Here is a 17,058-nt window from a genome sequence, read left to right on the forward strand (position 1 = left end):
TTTGGCCATGCCATAAGACAAGGATGGGCATGCTACGAAAGACGCACTTGACAAAGGCCAAGGACTAAAGGTTGCCCTACTCGGGCGAAGCACAAGCCGGGTGCGGATGCACGAGGCGAGTGTCAAGCTTGAGGATTAGGCTGTGCACGCGAGAGCGATGCTCAGTGCTAGGCGAAGGACGTACGTGTCCCTAGCTGACCTCGGGTGTGCGCATGGATGATGATCCAGCAGATAAGAAGCGCCACAGCTAGTCAAGGTAAGAGTCTTGACATCATATTTGGGCGGCACAGTTGGAGTGATCCTTTTGAGCAAGCTCCACCACAGGCACAGGATCGTGCTAGAAAACCTGGGATAAGGAAGGGCTAGCCTGTAGTGCGGGGTGACTACAGGCGCCGTACGGGCATTTTGGTGCCGCCTAGCATCGGTGAATAGCTAGGCCCATGACACGTGGTATCAGAGCAATGTTAGGCCATATTCTGCCATGACAAATGATATCTAAGCAGAAGTGAGATGGCGAGTGCATTTTGGATGTCAGTGTGGAGATCATATCAAAGTAGAGATTGATGTTCATATGCCACCAGAGATCGAGAACCCGATACTACTGGTCTAAAAAGGAAGGGATGGGTTGCGTGAGTTATGGCTATAATGTGCATTGACAGCCATGAACTTCAACCTATAGAATCAGACTATGTCGCAGTCATTGTTTCCGCTATCGTTTGTGTCTTGGGAGATGATTTTGGGGCATCCTAGTTTGATTGAGATATCGTAAGGGATGTCTTCCATGCAGTGGGTGCTGTTTTCAGAGGGATACTATATAGGCACAGTTGGTTTGCAAAGAGAGACATTGTGCGATATTGTTGGGATAGTTCCACAAGAAGGGACAGACGGTTAGCGGAAGCTCAATTGTCTTGATAGTGATGATCCGGCAGTGTGTCAGAAACTCTGTCAACAGTTGGTTAGCAGATTTGCTAAGCAAGGCATGGTAAGGAATGTCGAATGGACTAAGAGTGTTCCTTGCGTGGGTTGAATACCGTTTGAACCATGAGGGTTCAGTAGCATTTGGGAGCTCGTCAGGTTGAGGCATTTTGTTCATGTTAAGCAGCAAGTTGGAGCTGTTGGCCGTTTGACGAAGGAAATGGACAACCCCTCGTGAGTCTATGCTCCAGTCGAATGTGATGATATGCCGATGAGTCGGGTGGTCAAGAAAAAGCCATGTTCGTCAGGTCGTGCAGCCATATTGCAATGAGGGTGAGCCATGGACTATAAACAAAGGACATGATCGTGAAGAGATCCTGCCAAGGATGCGATAAGCGCATCAGTTGAGTGTCTTTCCTGCGGGTTAGACTTATGGACTACCTAAGGGTATTGAGATATACCTAGCCATCTCAAGGGTTGCGATGAATGGCAGGAGAGTCCCTTGACAACCGCAAAGAAGGACCTATGTCAGGCTTCTTAGCGGGAGTACATAAGTGTCACATTGGGGTAGAGTCAGCCACCAAGGTTATGAAAAAGAGCCGAACCATTTGATGGAGAGGCATTGTGCTGAATTTCTTAGGTGAGGAGACGAAATCGAAGGAAATAGCGAAGCTCCATAATTGAGCGGAATTCCAAGTTAGAAGGTGTTGTTCTAGAAAGGGGTATGGCAAGTGATCGGGGACCATTGAGATGGGGCCATGTGGGAGGCACACCGAACCGGGAAGCCGTGCTAGTAGAACCAAGATGGTTCTTGTCTATAGGGCGAGTACAGAGTTACTACCGGGAGCATTGGGTACTTGCTGAGGAAGTGACAGTTGGAAAACAAAGAGCTTTGTTCTTGAATATGGCGAAGCTATAACTTTGAGAATGCAATACTCACCGAGGGTACGTCCCAAAGAGCGAGATGGTTGCCAATAGGGGATAGGTACATTGAGAAGTATCCTCCACATTGAGTGTGGGAGGATCCGCCTATGCAAAGGCGCTGGTGCAGAATTGTGAGTCCTGAAGTGAGCTAAACTTTCCGAGGCAATGAGGGCGAATAAAGGGCTACGCGAGTTGCTGAACTACGTGAGCTACGCCTAAGCACACTGAGGTGCTTTTCCATTGAGGTAAGAACTTCGGATGGATGAAGGCAGTGAGGGTCATGGTGTGGTCGACTAGTGTGGGTCGCCACAAAGTTAGACACCAGAAGTGCGGAGGCACTTTCCAAGCGAACACCGATAGGAGGTGCAGTGCAAAAGGAATGATTGGAAGATACTTGGGAGGAGAAGTGCAAGGGGCACGACTCCATTTTGAGCTGGACTTTGAGGAAGTCCGACCCACAAGGATTAAGGGAGCCAGTGCACATCCCTAAGGAGGCAGACTCCGGGTTGTCGTGGGCATTGTTGTGTCATCGAGGACAATGACAAGTTGAGTATGGGAGGATGTCACACCCTACAATTTGAGGTTTATGTCATCCATGAGTTCTGTGTACTACAGTGCGCCAGGACGAATGTCAGTCGCGTAGGCGACGTGTGCTGACAAAGCATTGTGAAGGAACATCTGGTAGAGGGACTATGTATGAGGCAACAACCATCAAGATATGTTGTGTTGCATGTCCTAAGTGTGCCAAGAGAACTTAGTGGGAATCTAGAGATCTCGGCCGTAGGCCTTGTTCCTAGTATGCCCTTATATATGCGCGAAGGAAGGCCATTCTGATTCTCTGACCAGAACTAGACGATTACTGAATCTTGGGCTTTTTAATTTTAAGCATATATTAGTGGGGTATAGGTGTTGAAGCTCAGCCTGCCTCCCCCATGTGCGCTTCCATCAAGCCGCACCAAGTGAGCTACCTTAGGGGAGAACCTCAAGGGCCTGCCTGGATATCTCAAAGGAGTGTCTAAGGTATCCATACGAGTTTGTGAACTCTATGGACGGCGCGACACCTTAGGGCCAGCGTTGGGCACCAAACGGGCACTGGAGGCTTGACATGAGGGATGGTTATGCCCCGCGGGCTATCGAAATGATGGATGAAGTCCTCCGTGCCGATTGGATACTTGAAGAACCTTTCTTAGGGGCCTCATGTGTTGACTTGTGAGCTTAGCTTGGGTTCATCTAGGCGAGCAAGGGTCCGTTGGCCTAGACGTGTAGTTGTGGGGCGACACTGCACTATGTGGGATGGAAGTATGTCGCGAGGGCTATATTTGTCCATGCCATAAGACAAGGATGGGCATTCTATGAAAGACGCACTTGACAAAGGCCAAGGACTAAAGGTTGCCCTACTCGGGCGAAGCACAAGCCGGGTGCGGATGCACGAGGCGAGTGTCAAGCTTGAGGATTAGGCTGTGCATGCGAGAGTGATGCTCAGTGATAGGCGAAGGACGTATGTGTCCCTAGCCGACCACGGGTGTGCACATGGATGATGATCTAGCAGATGAGAAGCGCCACAACTAGTCAAGGTAAGAGCCTTGACATCATATTTGGGTGGCACAGTTGGAGTGAGCCTTTTGAGTAAGCTCCACCACAGGCACATGATCGTGCTAGAAAACCTAGGATAAGGAAGGGTTGACCTGTAGTGCGAGGTGACTACAGGCGCTATACAGGCATTTTGGTGCCGCCTAGCATCAGTGAATAGCTAGGCCTGTGACACGTGGTATCAGAGAGAGGTTTACAGAATGGCAACAGATAAAGATAATGTTAATCTAGGCAACATTCGTGGGAGAGACGAGTCACCAACCTGGAAAATAAATCTGGGCGGAAAACCAAAAAGGAGAGGGACAAGCAAGACACGAGATCCCGCCATAGCATCAACAAGTGAGGTACCACCCCCACAACAAGTTAGCCATGGTGTAGATGGAGGTTTGGCTGCACTTCCTCTGGAAGTACGAACAAGCCTGTTCGAGGCTGGTTTAAGTGCCTTAAATCAACGCCTTGAAGTTGCTGAGGGCAACTTCTGCTCGCTTGAGTGTACTGCTCTAGAAGAACTGGGAGACGTCAAGGAGACCTTAGATCATTTCACCGATGAGCACAAGGATGGACTAACCAACCTTGAGCTTAAGCTTACCGAGGCTGTATCAGCATTGCATGGGGAAGTTAAAGCCCTAAAGCAACAACTGAAGGCAGTAAGGCTTGATGGAGGCACAGAACATGTTACTGTGCATGAAACCAAAATCAGGGGCCCAAAACCGAAGGAGTTTAGGGGTAAATGAAATGCTCAAGATGTAGAAAACTTCTTGTGGAAGATGGAAGACTACTTTGAGCACCTTGACATCGTTGATGAGGCTGCCAAGGTCCGTGCAACAACGATGTATCTTGCCGACACCGCCATGTTATGGTGGAGATGGAAGAAGGCAGATATGGGGAAGGGTATTTGCTCCATCAAAAACTGGGAACAGTTCAAGTTCGAGCTGAAGCGCCAGTTTTATCCACAAAACGTTGTCAATGAGGCTCGTCGCAAGTTGAGAGAGCTCAAGCAGACAACATCTATTCGGGAGTACGTGAAAGAGTTCACCAAACCTATTCTTTAGATTCCCAACATGGCAAGCGATGACTTGCTATTCTATTTCATAGATGGCCTCCAAATTTGGGCCAAACAAGAATTGCAGCGGCGTCAAGTTCAAGACGTCGATGAAGCGATTGCGGTGGCAGAATCCTTGAATGATTTCAGGTCGGAATCCCTAAAACCAAGGGACAACCACTTCAAACCTGATCGAGACCACGATTATCGGGACAAAGGCAAACACATTGCTATACCAGACCGCAAGTCCAAAGAAGGCAACAACGAGTGTAATTGGCGCGACAGGTACACTCAAAAGAAGAAGGCGGTTAATCCGCGCAATGCTTGCTACCTTTGCAAAGACCCTAGTCATAGATTCAAGGATTGCCCTAATTTTAAGAGACTGGGAGCCTTGATTGCGGCCGAGCAGAGGCAAACAGATGATAGAGTCGAAGCCGAAAGCCTAGATGAGGAGGAAGCTGAACAACCGCCAGATCTAGCTCATCTTGCCAACTTGATATTGGGTGCCACTGTGGTAAAGGAACCTGCTTTAAAGCAGGTTGCCCAAAGAAAACCTGACCTTGCCAAAATGGGTCGTGCGTTAGACAACGTGGCGATAGGCAAGGGCCCTCAGATGAGGAAGAAAGGATCCCTATTCGTGGATGCCAAGCTGAATGGACAGCATGTTCGCATCATGGTGGACACCGGTGCAACACACAATTTTGTGACTAAAGCAAAGGCTAAGTCACTCGGCCTTGCATTCAATCCCGACAGTGCCGTGTTAAAGACGGTAAACTCCAAACCCACCAACATATTTGGAGTTGCTCGCAACGTACAGCTCAACTTGGGAGCTTGGTTAGGGAGCGTGAACTTCGTTGTCGCTCCCATGGATGTGTTCGATCTGGTACTGGGGCTAGATTATTGGGACAAAGTTAAAGCGTTTGTTTGACCTTACCTTGACCAAATCTACATTTACGACCCGAGGGGTCCATGTGTGGTACCAACAATTTGGGTGACGCAAGTCGTTAGTCAACTGTCTGCAATGCAAATTGTGAAGGGATTCGAGAAGGAAGACACCAAAATTTTGGCGGCCACGACAGAGACCAAGGAGAACAAGGTTGACGAGGCCTTGTGTAGAGGCAAACAACGAGTCCTTAATGGGAAAAGGACTCTACATCGGGAGCGTTATCTCCAGCCATGAATCTAAAATACATGGCACCTCCGAAGTCGGAGGATTCAAGTAAGCAATCCAAAATTTGCTTGGGGAGGGGCACGTCAGTCGGTCAAAGGAACCCTTGCGGCGACGAGGTCGTCGCCATTTCAAGTGGGGGAGCGTGTGCCGCCCCGCCAAACTCCTTACTGATTTTGGCACCTAAGGGGCCACAAACCGAGTCAAACCTGGCTGCCAAAAGCCAGGGAATCTTTGTACATGGAGGGCACGACCCCACGACCCGCTGGGATAATCATGGCAGCCACCCTCTGCCAACAAAGACAAGTGCTACACAGCTGGGTATGACCACAACCTGTCAGCACAATCATGGAAGACAATCTGGGCCAGCAGGAATTATTGGACAGTTGCTGGACGGGACCACTGGCAGAAAGTCTGCCAGCACAATAATGGAAATCACATATGCCAGCACAAAGTTGTGCCACACAGCTGGACGGGTCCACTGCCAACCACACCCATTAGTGGATGTTTTTGTATATAAATAGGCATGCTTAGGCCTTGTTAGTAGGCAGATCTCAGATACTTAGCTGTACTTCCTTTTGTATATCAATTAAACCAGAAAATTGGCTTTGGCCTCCTATTCTTTGTGTGCCTTTCATTTCATTATCTTTCCAGCCTTGTGTATTGCACAACTTCCATTCCTTGAGCACGAATTTGTGCTTAATTTGGGTTAGGACTGAAACTAGACGCGGCATAATAGCTGTCTAGTTGTCCGCACGTCGCTTACTGGAGTTAAGCCCGTGACATGTTAAATTATAATGTAAATATTATTTGCAGTTAGGGAAGGAGCTAGAGGTCGACATACGGGGTCGGTCGAACCCTGTAACTTTTGTCCAAACTTTATATTTTTATTAAGAAATTCACCAAATAGATATAAAACTTAAATTCAGAACCTAATTACTAACATGTGATATTGCCATCTAGAAGTTCAAAACCAGGCTCTGTCCCTATTTGCGGTTTTAGTATATATAAGTTAAATGCTTAGAATATTTATTCCCCAAAGCAGCGAGAAGAATAACATCTTTACTTGCCTTGCAGAAATGTGGCATCAAAATTGACGGGTCGCATTATATGTGTTCTATTTATCAGTGCACTGCTGGGGTGAGTTTTCCTGATTATTTTATGATAAATTTTCATATTGTTATTTATTCCAATAGATATTATGTTCTGCTCTAGTCAATAACAACAAATTGTGATAAAGAGCTATTTTAATTTCAGGGGTACACTCACTCAATATTTTTTCCTACTTGGGCTGGAATACACATCAGCAACATTTAGTTGTGCTTTCCTTAATATGGTGCCTGTCATCACATTCATTATGGCATTACTACTTAGGTAAGCATTTTCATAAGCAATATCAAAATTTTAGAACTGATTTTATAAAGGAATGATAACTGAACTATGCCTATGCATCACAAATACTGTAAATTGTCAAGTGGTATAGTCACGTTAACAACTTACCTTACATATCATTACAAATATATAAAAATCCATTGTCCTACACTTAAAATGAGTTTTTAATTTTTTAATTTTTTTTTGTGTTTTTGTGTGTGTGGGGCGTGAATGTTATATAGGAGGCAGGGGCAGATTTAGGGGGTGGAAGGGGGTTCACCCGAACCCCCTTCGTCGAAAAATTACACTGTATATATAAGGCAAAATCTATTTTTTACCTCTATGTATTAAGTTTTAAACCCCCTTAACACAATCTAAAAGTGTAGTTTAGTGGTCAAGAGGTTCAAAACTTTCATAAGGTCATAGGTTCTCAATTCCCACCAGCTAAAAAAAATATTTTTTGAACCCCCTTCGTAGAGATTTTGCCTCCGCCACTGATTGGAGGCTTGATTAATCTTATTATTGCAAGAAAAGGTGTGTCACAAAATTACATACTTATGCCTCGATGATAAAATTTTCCCAGGCAAGAAACTATTAAACTAAAAAGCAGGTGTGGAAGAGCAAAGATATTAGGCATCCTATTCTGTCTTGGTGGAGCATTAATACTCACTTTGTACAAAGGAATGACATTGATAAACCCCTCAGCATAAGGAGATGAAACAAATAATACCAAAAAGAGTTGGTTTCTTGGTTCAATATTTCTATTTGCAGGTAGCTTTGTGTGGTCTGCTTGGTTTCTAGTACAAGCTAGAATTAGCAAAGATTATTGATCACGCCCAACTATGCCTTATAAAAAGAACAATGCGGACGTTGCAAATATAATCTGAGTATTCTGCCCAGAGTCGAATCCACAGAGAAATAACCTATCAATCACTATCTTTAGACCTACTAAACTCTTGAGAACCAATTTCCCCAAACGTTTGAATCATAGTTGATGGTGTCTTCAATGACTAAAATTGCAAGTAAATAAGCAGCTGTAAACTAAGGATGCTAAGGTTGTAAACAATAATGAGAAAACGCTAAGGTAATGACTTCCCCTATTAACGAAATCCCTTATGTTTATGCTTCTTACAAATTGACCAACACCTCTCTATCAACCATGAACGCTCATCTTACCGTAAATCTCTCCCGAGTAATCACAGTAATATATTCAATGCACTCTCCCGAGGTACACTAGCTAGCTCTAATTAACACGGTTCACTTTAGATTGCACTCAAGGCTTCGTTATCCCTAATCCCGCCTTTAAACCCGCAGTTATAGATCCCTTTTATACTTTGGGAGTGGTGTTGTTCAACAATAACCTAAATATGCACTCTCTCCCGAGTTATGCACACTAAATAGGCACAGCTAATTGAGGATCCTGTCAATTAACTACAACATACACAAAGTTGAACAAATAAAGATTGAGACTAGCAATTTGTATTCACATAAACAAGAAGTTCATCCCCCAATAGGTTCCATCAAAACCTTAGACAAAGGATTTAGCTACTCATAACTATGGGTAAACAAACTAAAACAATATTCATCATAAAACTTGCAAGAAAAATAAAGAAAAGAAGAAAGATGTTTTGGGTGATCTCTCACAATTGTTCTTCTTGCCAAAATACTCTCTAAAACAATACATGCCTCTCTTGGGTGGAGTCTAGTGTTTAAAATAGGGGTTTTGGCTAAAAATCTCGTGTTTTGCACTTTAGTCCCTGAAGTTCTCTGCCTCCGCCGCGGTTCTGCCGCGGTCGCGGTCAAACCGCGGCCAAACTTGCTCTCTGATTCTCACTTTGTCTGCAGCCCTCTTCTACCGCGGTTCTGCCGCGGTCGCGGTGGAACCGCGACAGTACTCTTTCCGTTCTGACTTGAGCTGTTTTGCGTGGTTTACTTGACGGAATTTTACGATCGGCCTCTTTTTCTCTATATTTGATCCCAAAAGTACTCCATAGCCTTCTCTGGTCATATATAACCTGCAAAGCATGAAAAACACTAATAAGAGCATTTTGTTATCACTTTTATCATCCAAACTATACAAGAAGGTGGTTATTTAGGGCCTGATTATAGTTAAATTCACTTATTATCAACACCCCACACTTAAATCTTTGCTCGTCCTCGAGCAAGTTGCACCACACTTCTAGGCCTAATCGTTCGATGCATTACCCAATTTTTATGCCACACCCGCCATTATGAAGGAACAACCTAAGCAGTGCAACAGTCACGCCTCAGATGAAGACTCTAACACCATGACACACTCATGCTCACTCTAGTTACTCTAATAGAGGTGAAAACTCACTTTTTCTTCCTGAGTCACATTCCCTCACATCATAATTCTGAGAGAAGTTCCACACACATAACATTCAAGCAACAAAGAACCAAAGATAGGCAGAATTCACTCACTCTCAGCAAAGAACATTCACATGCCACACAGACACACCATAAGCTTGCCCCTAGTGTAGTACTCTACTAATTGAACTATTCAGTCAAAGATCAAGAGGTCTTTATTTGGTTGTAATGTAGGCTAAGGGAAAGGTATGACATATTTGGATATAGTGACTAGCCTCCTTAAGCACTTTTAATACACACTTCCTTTTATTTCAATTTCCATGCTCAGCCCACTCGTTCTTCCACATTTCAGTTCATAGGTGACCCCCACTTTTCTTTAGGTGCAACTGTTTTTTTTTTACAAATCCATTGCACCATTAAAGTATTTCTTTCCTGATTCCCCTTTTTCTTACTTCCTTACCATCCCACACTTTGACTTTTGTATGTTCTTTAGTAATTCAAGTGCTTCTAGGAGGTACGGGGTCAAACAGTCAAACTATTCAAACACAGGGATATAGGTAATTATAGGGTTATCAAAGAACAGGCTTCAGGCTCAAAGGGGTTAACTATGACAATTTATACAAGTGGATTCACAAATATACAGGCTACACAAAGAAATGCCTCAATCATCTCTAAAACCAAACAACTTCTATTTCGCTTTGCAAACACACAGGGAAAGTTCTAGGTATCACATGCAAGCACAAAATATAAGTAATAGCTCATACACACTTGGCATGTAACTCATTCCGAATCAGTTTATCAACACACTCATACGAGCATTCAAGCAAGACAGGATGTTCAAAATTAAGGCATAGATTTATGAGTCTACAAACGAGCCTAGACGTCGCACCCTCATGTTCGTTTTTGTTATTCTCAGGTGTGTACATCAAGGGTTGCATTCTAGCCTTCACCCATTTTGGTCCTAAAACTACAAACGAAAAATCTACCTAACACGGTTCAATAAAAGCCCTTGGAAAAGAACCGTGGTCAAAAGAAAAACCAAGGGAAAATTACTACACTACCTAAAAAAAAAGAAAAAATAAAATAAAATAAAGAAACTATATGGACTACTTCCCTCAAGAGTACTGTCCAAGTGGTCCGTCCTCAGGAAGAGTCCTCTACAATTTTTTTTTATATATATAAATATATTTTTTTTTAAATCCGACTTTGACCCTCAAGAGACCCGTCGACAAGTGTGCGTCGTTGGGCCAAGTCGGTTACTTCTATTGTGAGTACAGTCAATTATACACAACAACACCAATCAAATACTACAACATACACCATGTCTATATACACTACAACACATTACCCAAACAAGTCTCCCACCTCACACTTAAAAATTATGGCATGTCTCCATGTCATATAAAAAATAACGAGCAGAAGGGTAAGAAGACTTCCCTGAGCCTCAATCAGAGTCGGAGACGGTGCTGGGGTCCACATGGCAAGCCCTTTCCAAAGCACGGAACTAGGACATGAACCGGCTCTCAGACCTGGCTTGCCGCTGAGACATGGCATCCATACGTGTGTGTCGGCCCTCCACCGAGGTGCGAAGATCCGCAACCTCGTCCTCCATAGTACGCAACATAGGCTAGATGGACTGTGATCTGGATAAGCCTGCCCCAGCATGGGGGTGCCAAGAGGGTCCGACACTATTATAGGATCTCCTGGTTGGTGCCATGGGAACCGGGTCATCCTTCTCATCATCGAACTGAATGGTGGTGCGGGTACTCCTGCCCACTGTGATGCCCGAAGCTCTGAAAGCTGCTTTAGGGGGCAACTCTCCATCAGTAGGATGGGTGGGGATATTCTTCAGCGGGCACAATGTAGTCACCAGGGAGAAGAAGTAGAATCCCTTTGACCTCAGCGGGGACCGTATGATCATTTCATCACCAATAAGTTTTGCCGCATCAAAATCTTTCTAAGTGACGAAGCACCACGTCAAGAGGGCTCTTTGGAATTTCACGTCAGTCGTGTTGCCAAGGGCAAGAACCGGCTGCAAATGACAGTGAGCCAACACTTAGCCAAATGGGTAAATGAATTGGAGTTCAGGGTGATATGGTCACGTATCCAGATGGGTTGCCCCCCTGTGCAGAGTGCATCAGTCATAATATCCCAAGTGACTCCTGGTGCGTCCTGGTAATAGTCGACGTCACCAGTAAACCGAGGCAGCCGCAACACCTGTTGAATAGTTTCAACTGAGGCATCTACCAATTTGCCCCGCACAGTCACCTCCCGCAACGCATGTGATGGGCAGTTCGCGTAGAAATCCCTTACAAGCATCCTGTTCACCGTTTCAGGTTCATCAAATAAGAACTCCATTTCCCTCCGCCGGATTTCCTCATACATCTCCTCCTTTTCTGCACGGAGGGTCGCCCTATCAATCGAAATCTCAGGGATGAAGCTCTTTGAGGCCTTGGCATGAAAGTCGTCCTCTGCCAATTCTGATTCGAACCTTGAGGTATCATATGTAGGCTGTTGGGACGTGCCTGCCGATCTCTTTTGCTTTTTACGAGCCATATGACCTGCAAAGAATACAAGAAAACCATCAAAGATATCCTGCATAGGCCAGCCGGATGGTTACTCAGACTTCACCACCCGATGACATCAAATAATAACCCCCATTTATTCCATTCATACACTATTCCAAACCCCCAACTAATGAGGTGTTCCAAGTTACAACCTCCAAAATGGCCCCACAACTTTCTTACAAATCCTGGCATACAACACCCCACACTTACTCCATCAAGTGATTCACGTTAAATATAACACCACCATTCACCAAATACAACACCACCACAACCTAGGATACGCACAAAATGCCTCAAAATAGCACCACAAGCCCCAAATTTTTGGCCAAAAAGGGCCCTCCACCAAACTACACCACAAAAATTATTTATAGGCCTCCAAATCATCTAAACAACCCCCACAATCGAAGTATAAGAAAAACCCAACCATTTTAGCACCAAACAAATCCACAAGAAGAAAATACAATAATAAAAACAGAGAAGAAGCAAAAATTGAAAGAAAATCTACATTATTCCTACCTAGGGTTTAACTAAACTAGTTTAGACTAGATTACAATAATTAGAAGAGGAAATAGAATTAAAAAGAAGAGAACACTTACTTGATGAAGGTTGGAAGGGGTGGGTTGTGGTGAGAGGGGGTGTGGAGAAGATAACAATGGTTGTTTTTAGGGGTGAGGGATGTATTTGAGAGAGAAAGAGAAGAGAGGATTTGGGTTTTGTTTTTTGGGGGGGGGGGTTTATTTTGATTCTGAAGAGGATTTGGGTGAAGGATTAGGTGAATTAGAAAAAGGGGGGGGGGGTGGTGAATTAAAAATAAATAAAAATTCTGCATATCGCGGTTGAATAGCGGTAGACGAAGTTCAGAGAGGGGTTCCCATCGCGGTTTGACCGCGGTCGCGGTTGAACCGCGGTAGACGAAGTTTAGAGAGGGTCAAACCACGGTCACGGTGGAACCGCGGTCTGGGCAATTGTCTGATTTTATTTATTTATTTATTTATTTAATTTATTTATTTATTTATATAATGTGTTACATGTTACAACCCATATCCGCATGTGTTAGTTCATGCTATATATTAGTTAACATAAATCCAAGAAGGAATTATCTTTGAGATGATAAGAAGTCAATCCTATTGGTCTTAAGTGATACAAGAGTGTATAAGGGTGATTAACCAGTATTAGAAGTTAAACGAATCAAGGATGTTGTAACTCGTATTTTCAGGTAATCTAGCGGTGCTTAATACACTCAAGAGGTCATTTATTAAGGTATTTTAATCATATAATATCCGTATCATAAGTCTTGAAGTCAAACGAGTTATGAAACAAAAGTCGACAAAAGTTGTCGCAACTTAGGTTCATAATTTTACTTAAACATTAGGTCAAATATTTCTAATCTTTTCTCATAATTTACAAGGAATTACGGGGTGATCTACCAACAAAATTAAAGATATATGAGTCTAGTTTCCAACGCATTAAACCGTTCATCGATACGATCTCGTAGCAGAGAGATATTCGCATTTTCGCGAGACTGCGCCAAGCACCTCTCTATGGGGCCCACTAAGTCGGTTTAAGATATTTGGACCTATATAGGATGACTCCAACCCGTTTTAAGTCATTTATTTTAACTATTTTCAGACCTTAGAACCCTAGGAACATCCTCTCAAGGTTCTCTCAAGATCCAAGACCCAAAAAAGGGGCAAACAACACAAATCAAGTGTCGGGAATTCCGTGGCGCTAGTAAGTCTCTTGTTCTTCTTGTTGTTGCTCATTTTTGTGTTGTTCCAGCTCGTGTGGGAGGTTGTTTTAAAGGGTTTATGTTCTGTAAATACTCCCTCATGTTCTTAATATCAATCCTAGGTGATTTCAAGCATTCTAAAGTGATTCTAGTGCCGAAAAATACTAATTGATCGCTAGTTTCATTTTTTTGTTGTTGTGGCAGCATTGGAGGGATATTTCATGGAAATTTAAGGTCAAATTGGAGTTGTTCTTTCTGTATAAAGGTAAGGAACCTCTTACTCTATATGTATTTAAGATTATCCAAGTTGCGGCTAAGCCATTGAAGCTAGAACTTGTGAGATATATATCGAAAGGCTTGGTAGTAATGTTATTGTTTTGTGGACTGTTTTGCGTTGTTGTTGGGCTGCATATTTTACTACTATCTTGTGGAGTTTTGGAGGAGGAAGGGTGTGGAGAAACACCATATATATGTAGGGTTATGGGCTGATAGTTATTCGTAACATTTCCAGGTTGTTTGACACGACTACGGTGGTCGTCGTATGTATGGAGTGATTAGGCTATGTGTGGACTATTTTTGGAGGCTCAATATGTTTATTATTGATGTTGTTTGGGCTGTTTGGTGACTGTTTTTAATGGTGTGAGGTCATATATATAGGGGAGGTGCTGTCCGTTTCATCGTAAAATAGGTTGTGGTCGATACATAATAGTTATGACGCTTAAATGATAACGATAGTATCGTTTCTCTTATTGTAGACTAAGAAGTTTTGACAATTGCATAGCTTGAGATTGGGGAAGTATATACAAGGTATGTGAGGCTATCCCTTTCCTTCTTTTGCACGACTCCGATTGTACATAATGTAATGAACGAGCTTCCAAGATACTCTACTCTTAGAAGCTAGCAGTACTTACATTGTTTTCCCTCTTATGGAACAATTGATGTTAATGTTGCTTCTCTTATTCTTATGTTATCAATGTTGTTGGTACTTCCTAATTCTTATAAGGTTCATAGTGAAGAGTTAGTCCTAATAACGTGTACAGAGGATACCGACCTTACGTCACTCCGAAAGGTTTAGAATGTGATTCCATGAGTCGAGCATGAATTATATATATGTATCTATTTTACTCTACCGAGCCACGCTATAGTTGGCCGGGTACGGCACCTATTGTGCAACCACTGATCAGTTGGGTTTTACCGAGCTCCACGTGGCCGGGTACGATTCTACCGAGCCTATTATGGCCGGGTACGATATGATGATGATGATGCCCACATAGGCGAATGCTTTAAAGGTTTATGTATTTATACATATGTATCATGCATTTCATGTAAGTAGCCCTCAGAGGTACTAAGATGTTACAGGTTGTATATTCTCTATCCTTGCTTACATTACTGAACGCATTTATGGTTCCTTGCCTTACATACTCAGTACTTTATTCGTACTGACGTCCTTTTATTTGTGGACGCTGCATGTCGTGCTGCAGGTCCTGATAGACAGGCAGGTGCAGCTCCCCCACCACAGTAGACTGTCCAGTTCAGCGGTGATTGGCGAGATCCCTTCTCCGGACTTGCCTTGGTCTTGGTATGCAATTTTTGTTATAGACATTATGTGTATGTCGGGGCCCTGTTCTGGCTATGTTGCAACACTTATGTTTTGTTAGAGGCTCATAGACAGGTGTCGTCTCATGTATAGTTTGGTATGCCTTGTCGGCTAGTTTTTGTTGTATAGTCTTTCATAGTAGCGAGGTAGCTCATATCTTATACGTAGTTTCTTGATTGTCTGGTCATCCCCTGCTATGTATGTTCATGCCGTCATATTTTATTGCTGGTTGTCCATGATCTAAGTCTACCATTTATATTGATCTCGTCAGCCTTAAAAGATAATAATGAAGGTTAGATGAAATGTACGTTGGTGCTCGGCAAGTGTGGTCGGGTGCTAGTCATGGCCCTTCAGTTTGGGTCGTGACAAACTTGGTATCAGAGCAAGTTTGTCCTAGGGGTTGTCTATGAGCCGTGTCTAGTAGAGTCTTGATTATGGATGTGTAGCGCGCCACATTTATAATCAGGAGGCTACATGACATCTAGGGTTGTTACCTTCTTCCTGAATCTAGATCGTGCGTAGAGTTGAGTCGTAAGTGTTCGTCTCTAATATTCACCTTGTTTTTTTCAGTGATGCCTTCGACTAGGAAGCAAACGATTAGTAGACGGCTTGATACAGCAGCAGGAGAGGGTACCAGTCAGGTGCCCCAAGTCAGAGCAGGACAAAGTGAGGCTCAAAGTGAGATGCCCTCTCATACCTCATCTACTCCATCTCCTCTAGAGGATATTAGAAGGCACCCAGCGCCTCCAGTTCCTCCGTCTGGCACTCCAGACCAGGATATGCAGAGTGCTTTGCAGTTATTGACTAGCTTGGTAGCTGCTCAGGCTCAGAGGCAGAATACAGGTGCTGCTGAGAAACCAGTTAGTACAAGAGTTCATGATTTTATTAATTTAGACCCTCCAGTGTTTACCGGATCAGACCCCAAGGAGGACCCACAGACTTTTGTTGACCAGGTTCATCGTACACTTCGGGTTATGCATGTTAGTGATACAGAGGCAGTAGAGTTGGCTTCTTATCGGCTACGGGATTTAGCAGTTCTCTGGTATGATAGTTGGGAGAGATCCAGGGGTCCGAACCCTCCTCCAGCTGTGTGGAAGGAATTTTCTGTGGCTTTCTTCGTCACTACTTGCTAGTTGAGATACGACGAGCTAGAGCTAATAAGTTCTTGAACCTTAGACAAGGTAATATGAGTGTGCGAGAGTACAGTATGCAGTTTGATTCTTTGGCAAGGTATGCTCCCCATATGGTGGCCAAGATGAGTGATAGGGTGCATATGTTCGTGAATGGGTTGGGACCACATCTAATAAATGAGTGTACGACAGCCTCCTTGGTGGAGGGCATGGATATTTCCCGTATTCAAGCTTATGCCCAGACCCTAGAGGATCATAAGCGCCAACAGAGGGCAGTTAGGGAGCAGGATAGAGGCCATCATAAGAGGGCGAGATTTGCAGGGTATTCTGATGACTTCAGAGGCCGCATCAGGCCACAGTTTTCGAGGAGTTCGGCGCCACCTGTAGCTAGTGCTCCTCCACAGTTTCAGAGGCCTCGATATGATCGATCCTATTCTGGTCCAGGTCAGAGTTTGCGGGCATCTGGCTCGCAACATCACAGGGATACTAGTCAGATGAGACCCCCAACACCACATTGTGATCAGTGCGGCAAGGCCCACTTTGGACTGTGTCGTCGAGGTTCTGATGCATGCTATTCGTGCGGGCATCCTGGCCATATGATGCGGGATTTTCCTAATAGAGGAGGTGATGGTATGGCTCAGCCGACTGGATCTGTGTTTGGTTCTTCCTCATCAGTTCGACCTCCAGCACGGGGTTT

At 44.1% G+C, this 17,058-nt stretch overlaps 1 pseudogene; it reads left to right on the plus strand.

Moving 5' to 3' along the window:
* LOC142172814 (WAT1-related protein At3g30340-like) overlaps positions 1-17,058 on the plus strand; it is a 56,412-nt pseudogene that overhangs the window by 5,058 nt on the left and 34,296 nt on the right.

Source organism: Nicotiana tabacum, chromosome 18, assembly GCF_000715075.1.
Source record: "Nicotiana tabacum cultivar K326 chromosome 18, ASM71507v2, whole genome shotgun sequence".
NCBI lineage: Eukaryota > Viridiplantae > Streptophyta > Magnoliopsida > Solanales > Solanaceae > Nicotiana > Nicotiana tabacum.